The sequence below is a fragment of the Typopeltis vanoorti genome, chromosome 22 (assembly GCF_054136105.1).
Source record: "Typopeltis vanoorti isolate ZY-2024b chromosome 22, IOZ_Tvanoo_1.0, whole genome shotgun sequence".
In the NCBI taxonomy this organism is placed as follows: Eukaryota; Metazoa; Arthropoda; class Arachnida; order Uropygi; family Thelyphonidae; genus Typopeltis; species Typopeltis vanoorti.
Window position 1 is genome coordinate 32,797,263 of NC_143570.1, and position 10,726 is coordinate 32,807,988.

Genomic DNA, 10,726 nt, shown 5'->3' on the forward strand with positions numbered 1-10,726 from the left:
TATTGAGTATGTTTGGGCAGAAGTGAAAAGTTTCATTCGTCATCGCAACGTAACTGGGGATATTGACATGTCGAAACTTTTTAAGCTTTCAGAACAGGCGATTGAAAGTATTACAGTTCAAAAGTTGGGAAAATATTGCTCTCATGTCACCTCATTGGAAAATATATATTGGGATAGAGACGGAATTATCGAAGAATTGTGCGAACCTTTGGTGATCAGTTTAAGTGAAAATGATGGCGATTCGGACACCGATTCAGATGACTCTGAAGATTAAAAGAATTTGACAATTGTATTTTTACCAACATTTTGTTTTGCATGCTATTGAGAGTCACAACAAGTCATAAATAATTAATCAGTTTAGGACATTAAAGTGTCTCAGTTCTCTCAACTGTAAGTTTAGAATATCTAAGTTCATTTGAAATAATTTCTGTTTTTCTATATAATTATTTTTATTTTACAGAAAACTTTCTTAAAAATAAACTTAGTTACATTTTTGTTTTATGCTATACCTTTTTTAATTTTATTAACACTCTACGTACATTTTTCCAACTGTTATACAAGAAAAATAGTTACACTTTAAAAACAGCAATGTTCGTAAAAGAAAAGCTAAATTTTCCGACCTGTAATAATAAACAAACTCAGTTTGTTTATTATTACATCCCAGAAGACTGATTACCCTGTTATCGGAATGGATTCTCCTTTTACTGACATGCGCAGAAGTGTCGAGGGACCTCTATTCGGTGGGCGAACTATAGGATATATCATTTTGTCACACGTCACACAACATGCCGTTGATGCAGTGTCAAAACACTGCATCAACGGCATTTTTGCATGGAGCTATTGCAAACAGTTTTTCAAATTTCTTATACCACAACTTAAATTCGGTGTTCAAAATTGCTGGATTTGAAAAAGCAAATCACCGGCATAAAATTCACACAACTGACGAAAATCTTCCACTGCACTTGCTGTTGGAGCATCTTTTCCATTTGGTAGAAGAGAAAAATATATATTTCAAAATGTTGCGGTGCCGAGTGAAACGTTCATGAAGTTGAGTCAATATTTGGTCAATAAATGGAATGAAATAGTTCTCCTGAAATACTCTTCTACAGAATCAGCTGGAACATTGGACCTTAATATTTGTTTTGATGAAGTCCTAGGCTTTTTAATGCCAATATTAAAATTATTGGCTTTTATACATGCTTCATCATAAATATCTTTAAATGAAGAATCTGGTGTTTCACAAACAAAACAAAATCTGGTGTTTAATCTGGAAGAATCTGGTGTTTAAACAAAAATTAAAACAAAGTTTTAATTTTTATTAAACAAATAAATAAAATGATAAAATTATGTTACTATTTACTTTTAATGAGAGGGATGATCTTCTCGACCTTACAGAGTTGCTGGATATCTTGCTCAATATTGGTCAACTTCAGTCGAAGATCGGCTCACACACACACTAAGACGAATTCTGTATTTTGTTTTTATTTGAAGGAGCGATGAAAATCGTTTCTCGCAAAGATATAGGTTGTAGAAAACTGCACGACGATTTTCGACTTCTTCAAATAATTCGGGAAATTCAGTTCTCACTGAAGGCGAGATCCAGAATCGAGCCAAACCATGATCACGGAATTGCATTTTAAGCCCACTGTCACTTGAAAGCTCAATTAGCTGCTCTTTTTTCGATAACGAAGGTCGTTCTCGTGACTGCAAGCCTGAAATGGACCGTGAAATCACAGAAATTTCTTATTAAAAATTATTCGGAAAATGTTTCCAAATTCTGATTCAGAGTTTTGAGGTGGACACAAACCCTTTCCCAGTGGTTAAATTCTAAACTAATAAGTTTCGGGGCACTATACAAAATAACCAATTGTATTTACCTTTTGAATACTATCCGGGGAAGCTTCAAACCTTCCCATCCCTTTCATCACGCATTCGTAATCAGGCTGCTGTTAATATTGACTTTATATACACATTCAAAACTGTAAACAATTGTTGAATAATAATACAATAATGTAGGCATAATTACTGTAAAGGGAGAAAAGTCACAAAACAGAAAAATGTTGCTACAAACTAGCCAATTGTATTTACCTTTGAATGCGATTCACTGGTCGAGTGTCCAGCAAATCAACAAATCTTTCCTTTCGTTAAGAGTATTAACATTATCGCATTGCGACTGATGGGAATTCTGTGTGTCTGTGGATTCGTTACAGACCTCTTTCTCTTCAGAAACTACACACAAACTGTCATTAGAAACTCGTTTTGTATTATCACTGTCATCCGAGATATTTTTCCGTTTAAAGAAGGTACCAATGTACTTATCCATAATTGAAATACCGTACTTACACGAATATAACTCTCGCCCCCTGATGTTACTTTTAGAGATTATTGGAATTCGGTTGACGAGAGTTGGTATTTCAACTCAATTGTCAGCTTGCTTTTTGCGCTATTTCCGAAAAATATATAAATACTGGAGTTAACTCACGACACATTTTGTCTAAGTATTACTTAGCACTTCTGATGATATATTGAGCCTTGGTTGAAGGAGGAAAACCTTCAACAATAAAAATCAATAAACAACAAGCAATTGGTTGAAATGTGGACAACACGTTCACTTCAAATCAGACAAAACAGCAAGGGAAGGTGGAAGTAATAAAACCATATTGTTTTTCACTTCACCCCTCTTTTATTACTCATCTACAAATTAAAATAGCAGCAGAATGTTCATTCCATGAACATTCTACCGCTTTTTTTTTTTTTTTTTAAGTGTTCATTTTATTTTAATAATTTTTACTTACTTATTCAATTTTAATTTGTTTTTTTTTTTTGGATAATTAAAATATATAGATTTATTTGGTTAATTTAAGCCTGTGGACCACCTGTCCCATCGTCGCAGACCACAGGTGGTCGCCGGACCATAGGTTGAGAAATACTGCTATAGGGTTCTCTCACCTTATGTGACCCCTAATTCATAAGTAGTATAGAAATAGATGACATGACACAACATAAATAAAAAAATGAATTTTAATTAGGAAAAGTATTTTGGAAAATTTTCTAGTGTTTTTTAACTTTTTTTTTTTTGGGGGGGGGACATGACCCCTCGTCCCCCCTCCCTGGGTGCGCCACTGGGCATGTATATGCTTGTATTCTGAATTAATGTGAAAATCGGTATCTGCAATAACCTTGTTAATACAACTCATTGTGGTAGGTGCATCTGTTGCCCTATGCCAATGATATGATTAATATCATCCCTTAAAGTCTTGATTCATTGATAGCTTGAGTTGACAGAAACTAGATGCCTAGATCTTCAAAATGTTAGGTGTCTTATGACATACTGTTACTTGGACTTATCTTACCAGGCATGATCTGGCAGCAGGACAAACTATGCATCAGTTTTTTGTGAAGCCTCTTGACATATTATTACCATCCAGTGTACAATATATCAGCTGTGAAACCATTTTGCTTTTCTACACTCAAAATAGAGAACGTATGGGATCCTACATGTCCTTGATGGGGTATCAATCACTGCACATGGAAAATGGAGGGGGGGGGGGGCAAGAGAACAGAATAGAATATTTATGGTTTAGTTATAAATATCAAATATTTAGGAAAGAATATCTCAATTCATCTTCAGTGATACAAAGAGCATAAAGCAAAAAAAAGAAAAAAAGTATAACAATCAGCTAAGTGCTCAAATCAAGTACTGCACACTAGAGATACCAGTTGCCAGTACACTGAACTGTCTGAAAAAAAGCACTGGCATGTATATGCTTGTATTCTGAATTAATGTTTAGTATAGCAATAATTACTGTTCAGATGAAATACTGAGGTAATAAATCTTAATACATGAACAATATAAAAAAAAAACCATATTGCGATCTACTGAGACTAATCATTTGACTGGGGGATTTGTTTCTATTCAGATTATAAAAGGTAAGCTTTAAGGTATTCATCATCATCATGCGTATCAAGGATTTAGGCCTAGCATGGCCTGTTCCGGCCTTAGAAGTCATCGTTGAATCATTTAAGAGAACGTCCTGGTTTTGTTTTTCCTATTGGTTTTAAGGCTTGTTTTGGTAATCTTTCTGTTTTCATTCTTTGAACGTGTTCCATCCATTTATGTTTATATTTTTTAATTTTTTCTATTACTGGTTCTTGGTTTAATTCTTTCATAATATCTTCGTTTCTTTTGTGAACAAATAGGGTATACTTTGCAGTTTTTCTCATAAACTTCATTTCTGCTGTTGTTAATCTTTGTCTTTTTGTTTTATTGTCCAGATTTCGCTTCCATACATTAAGACTGGTAGGGCTAATGTATTGTATACTTTTAGCCTGGTTTGTTTTTGAACTAGGTTTGGTTTAAATATAGAGTTAATTACACCTGTTATTTTTAAATATTTTGCAATTTTTACATTTATATATTTTTCTTTTTCATATGTGATCATACATCCTAGGTAGTTAAATGAATTCACCTGTTCTAAGATCTTGTTATCTATTACTATTTTAGTTCTTGCTTGATCTTGTCCTTTAAAGGCCATAGTTTTTGATTTTTCTGTTGATATTATCACACCATAATCTTTGGATATCTCATTTAGATCTAAAATAGCTTTCTGTAAGTTATCTTCAGAATTTGTAATTATTATTTGGTCGTCGGCAAAGAGGAGAGTGTTTAAGTTAACTGTAGGAGAAAGTCTAATTCCTCGATGTAAATTTTTATTCCATTTTATTATTATTTCATTTAAGTAGATATTAAAGAGTTGCTGAGAGGGGATATCCCTGTCGGACCCCTTGGTTTATCTCTCTCGTATATGATAGCTCGTGATTTAATCTTATTTGTATTTGATTATTTTCATATATATATATGTGATAGCTTTTAGAATATTATATTATTTGGTATTTGTCTTTCTTTTAATATGTTAAATAATATGTTTCTTTTAACTTTGTCAAATGCTTTTTCAAAGTCAATAAATGCAATATGTGTTTCTAAATTAAATTCTCTTCTTTTCTCTATCATTAATTTTAGGCAAAAGGCCAGGTCTATACATGATCGTCCATTTCTAAATCCATTCTGTACTTCTAGAATAAAGTTTTTGGAATATTTCATTAGTTTGTTATTTAAGATTCTGCTATATATTTTGTAACATGAATTTAGTATACTGATACCTCTATAGTTTTTAGGGTCATCTCTATTACCTTTCTTAAAGATAGGAATCACAATTGCTTTTTTCCATTCTATTGGGGGGGATACCAGTTGAGTAAATTTTATTTAAAAATAATAAGTCTTTCTTTGAATCTTGTTCCTGCGTATTTATATAGTTCTGAACCTAGCTTATCTTCTCCAGGTGATTTTCCATTTCTTGTTTCTTTCAGGCTGATTTCTAATTCTTCTTCAGTTATTTCCTTTTCATTTTCGTTAATTGTTTTCCAGTTGTCTTTTTTAAAATATTTGTCTGTCCACAGTTGTGTGTAGTAATTTAGAAATTCTTCTAATTTCAATTCAGTGTTTAATTTTATTTTCTTTGGTATAGTTTGCCCACCATTTATAGATCCCTTCTTGGCTTGGTGCCAAGAATAGTCGATTCATGCTGAAGGGGAGAAAGAAATGAAGGATGTACGAATTGGTTGCCAACATGTGAAATCACGTGCTTTCTTGTCTTTCGCCGTACTAGTACTAGCTTGATTTTTCTTGTTCCTTTTTTGCATTATTTTTTATTATTAATTTGTATGATGGATCCAGTACAGTCAACAAGTTCTACTGTTACATGTTTCAGTAGCTCTTGCAAAAGAATATTGAATAATGTGCTGACATTCTGCAAAAAAGAATCGTCAGAAGGTCGTCTTCTTGTTCCCCTTTCTCAAGTCATAAAACGTGCAAGTGCAATTGCGGGCGGATCGGGGTCGACTGTTAAAAGAATTCGTAGGGAATCAAAAGGTGAAGGTAAGCCAAAATTTAAACTCTCCAAAAAAAAAGCGCCAGAGAAAGAAAACCATCGAAACCGTAGCTTTGAATGATTTTGATGTAGACGTTATAAGAACTATTCACGATTTTTACGTGGTCGAGAAAAGAGTGCCAACTGTTCCGAAATTGATTCCTGTGCTTAAAGAAAAAATTAATTTTCTTTGGAAAAGAGAAACTTTAAGGAAAATACTTCATGAAATTGGATTTTGTTTTAAAAAGTCCCAGAATAAAAGGAAACTTATCATGGAGCGAAGTGACACTGTTTTATGTAGAACGCAGTATTTGAGAGCGTTTAATAAGACGTTTCAGGGAGGAGAAAAGACCGATTGTGTATCTAGATGAAACTTGGATTGATAGTAATTTAACTTATGGAAAATGTTGCCAGTCTAAAGAAGAATGTGGAGTGCTACAAACCGGAAATGCCTCGCGGTGCATAATAATTTTGTGTGCGGGTGGAGAAATGGGTTTTTTAGCGAATTCATACTTACTATACAAAGCCAATCAACTATTGGAGATTACCATGGGCAAATGAATTCAACGATTTTCGAAAAGTGGGCAGAAGAAAAACTGATTCCAAACCTTCCTAAAAATGCTGTTGTTATAATTGATAACGCTTCATATCACTCTATTCGATTAAACAAAGTTCCAAATTGGTCTAGTAAGAAGCAAGTTCTTATGGATTGGCTCTCTGCAAATAACATTTCTCGTTCCCCAGATATGCGAAAAATTGAATTGCTTAATTTGGTCAAAAGAAACTCGCCCACAACTAAACTATTTAAATTCGACACAATGCTCAAAGAGCATGGATTTCTAGCCTTGAGGCTACCACCATATCATTGCGATATTAATGCTATTGAGTATGTTTGGGCAGAAGTGAAAAGTTTCATTCGTCATCGCAACGTAACTGGGGATATTGACATGTTGAAACTTTTTAAGCTTTCAGAACAGGCGATTGAAAGTATTACAGTTCAAAAGTTGGGAAAATATTGCTCTCATGTCACCTCATTGGAAAATATATATTGGGATAGAGACGGAATTATCGAAGAATTGTGCGAACCTTTGGTGATCAGTTTAAGTGAAAATGATGGCGATTCGGACACCGATTCAGATGACTCTGAAGATTAAAAGAATTTGACAATTGTATTTTTACCAACATTTTGTTTTGCATGCTATTGAGAGTCACAACAAGTCATAAATAATTAATCAGTTTAGGACATTAAAGTGTCTCAGTTCTCTCAACTGTAAGTTTAGAATATCTAAGTTCATTTGAAATAATTTCTGTTTTTCTATATAATTATTTTTATTTTACAGAAAACTTTCTTAAAAATAAACTTAGTTACATTTTTGTTTTATGCTATACCTTTTTTAATTTTATTAACACTCTACGTACATTTTTCCAACTGTTATACAAGCAAAATAATTACACTTTAAAAACAGCAATGTTCGTAAAAGAAAAGCTAAATTTTCCGACCTGTAATAATAAACAAACTCAGTTTGTTTATTATTACATCCCAGAAGACAGACTTATTGCCCTTTTATCGGAATGGATTCTCCTTTCTGACATGCGCAGAAGTGTCGAGGGACCTCTAATCGGTGGGCGAACTATATCTGCATTTGTGTTTCAAAATCTTATATACATTGGGTCATTTTATATAAATCATGTTCTAAATTAGACACAAATTTATTCCATGATTCTCTGTCTTTTTCTGACTTCTCTTTTAGCTATGGCTCTTATTCTTTTATATTCTATTTCATCTTCTAATCTTTTACTGCTTAACCATTCATGATAGGCTTCTTTTTTCTTTGATTATTTCTTTGATTGTATCATCCCAGATCTTCAGTTTTTTTCTTTTATTGAATTTTTTGGTCTTTCCTAAGCTTTCATTTGCTGCTGCATTTAGTATTGTTTTTATATTAAGCCATTCTATTTCTGTTTCTTCATTTTGTTTTATTTTATCTAGATATTGGTTAATTCTTTGTTCATATAGCCATTGTTCATTTGTGTCATTCAATAGTCTAGTTTTATAAACAAATGTTTCAATTTTTCTTTCTGTTCTTGTTACTTGTAGCCATTTATGTGGTAGTCTTAATTTTATTTTAACAAGGAAGTGGTCACTGCTTATTTCATATCCTCTGTGAACTCTAACATCTAGTGAAAATTTTGATGTCTTTTCATTTAATATGAAGTAATGTAATATTGATTTCCATCCTCTTGCTGCCCAAGTATATTTATGTATGTCTTTATGTTTATAGAAGGAATTCATTATTTTTAGGTTATTATAAACTACAAAGTCAATCAATTTTTTACCATTTCTGTTTAGAGTGTGTTCTCCATGTATTCCTATATTATTATTAATTTTCATGTTTCCAATTCTTGCATTTAAGTCTCCTGCTAAAATTACATAATCATTTTTATTTATTTTATCATATATGTTTTGTAGCTGATTATAAAAATCAATATTATCCTGTTCTCTTCCTTCTTCTGGGGCATATAAACCAATTATTGTTAAATAGCCTCTATCTATTTTTATTCTAGCTTCTATTATTCTTTCATTCCATATTTATAATGTTTTAATTGTTTTGAAAGGGAGTTATGAATCCAAATCATGACTCCTGCTTGTGCTCTTTGGTGTCTGTCGACTCCACTGTATATCACATTAAAATTTTCAGTTCTCATAGTTCTTCCTTTTAATTTCTTTTTTGTTTCAGTGATTACTGCTATTTTAAAATTTCTTTCATTTAATAACTGGTCTAATTCTATTTCTTTATATGCTATTCCTCTTACATTCCAGTTTGCTATGTATATTATATTTTGTCGTTTCCATTTTTGTTTTACCTTTTCCATTCCAGGGTCATTTTCCATAGATTCATTCCGATTATCTTTTTCTGTCAGCTTACAAGTAGGATTATGTTCTCCATGTCAGGGGACTAGCCTGACGATGGAATAGTTCAGTGGTAGGGTTGCTACCTTAAGGCTTCTGAACTAGCCTTCTTCTGAATTTAAACCCATAGGAGGAATAGGGTATATTGAAGGGGAAAGAGTAGATTATAGAAGAATCAAAATAAGGTTTATAGAGAGGGCATAGTTGTAAGGCCAGAAATGAAAAGATCCCATGGCCCTCGAGTACTCTAATAGCATAAAATAATAGTCATAAAATAAGAAGAGTTCGCTGATAAGACCTTATAGGAAAGATTAAAGTAAGTGGATCTTCCTCAAAGTAGAAGAGCTTTAAGGTATTAAAGATCCTAATAGGCTTGAAGGACAGAAGATAGATAAGCTAGTAGATAACTTCAAGATAATTAGGAAAGGAATCAATTTGGAAGAAGCTGAATACACATCAGATTAAGGTGCAATGTTCAATTGGCAACATCCATAGAAGGCCTTGACCTGGCATTAGGGAGGTTATGAACAATCTGGCAGTAACCAAAAGCAATATGTCTGTATTATTAACAGTAACTGATAGTAGCAAGTATGGATGACAGTTCCTAGGTCATACTGTATTTGCATGAATTGAAAGCCTTTAGGTTCATGTACAAACAAACACTGAGGACTTAATGTCTTTAGGGTATGACATTAAGTCAGAATCCCATCTAGTTACTACAATGATACTGCTCATACCTTGCAAGTTGAAAGGCAGTAACATGAGTTGTTTTGTATTACTGCAGTGTGATTGTTCTGGCGATGAGGCCACTAGAACAAAAGCATTAAGGCAGCCTCTGGAATTACGTGGCTGCTGCTTCCTATGCTAACCATTTACAGGGTGTTCGGGATAAATTTGACAGTTTCGTAAGGAAAAAGAAAATCTTCTTTGTATCTATTAAATTTAATGAATTGACAAAAAAACATTACAGGCAGAGTTAATTACAATACTATCAACAAGATTTACTCAAAATAACCACCATTAGCATCGATCACAGCTTCAATTCTGCTTCGGAACCTCGAACAAGCTGATGCTACAGTCTCCCTGGGAAGGGCCGCAAAAACTGTTTTAATTTTATCCATTAACTGGGCTTTTGTATTACTGGAAGTGCGATTGGTGTCTTTTTCAACTGCGCCCCATACAAAATAATCCATGGGGTTAAGGTCTGGGGAGTTTGGAGGCCAAACATTTGGACTGGTGAAGTCGTGGAAATTTTCAGACAACCATTTTTGACTTTTCCCAGAGGTGTGGCAAGGGGCCGAATCCTGCTGCCATACATACGGCCTACCATTGGCTACCCTTGTTATCCAGGGCTTGACACTAGGTCATATGTTATGCTTCATTCTGCCCAATTTCTAGCTGAATGGTTTCTCTTGTCATACTTATCACTTCTGATGTAGCAATTTATATAGTAGCCAAATTACATATTCTTACTTTGTTTAAACAGTTTATAGCCATTGATGGGTTAGTTCTTTCTTTTTTTAAATCTCAGGTGTTCTTAAAATACCTGAGATTTAAAATTAATAAAATATTTTACTATAATTACTAAAATAAAGAGCCAAAAGGCTTCATGTCCTTAGTCATATTTCTCAGTTCAGTGATGCAAAATCATATAAGCAAAGTGGATATTAGATTCAGCATTATTTCAAAGCCAAATGTAGAAACTAATATTCACTTTGCTTATATAATTTTGAAACACCAAACTGAAACCTTTATATATGCAAAGTGGATATTAGTTTCTATATTTGGCTTTGAAATAATGCTGGATCTAATATCCACTTTGCTTATATAATTTTGCATCACTGAACTGAAGACTTTTGGCTCTTTATTTTAGTAATTACTTGTATGC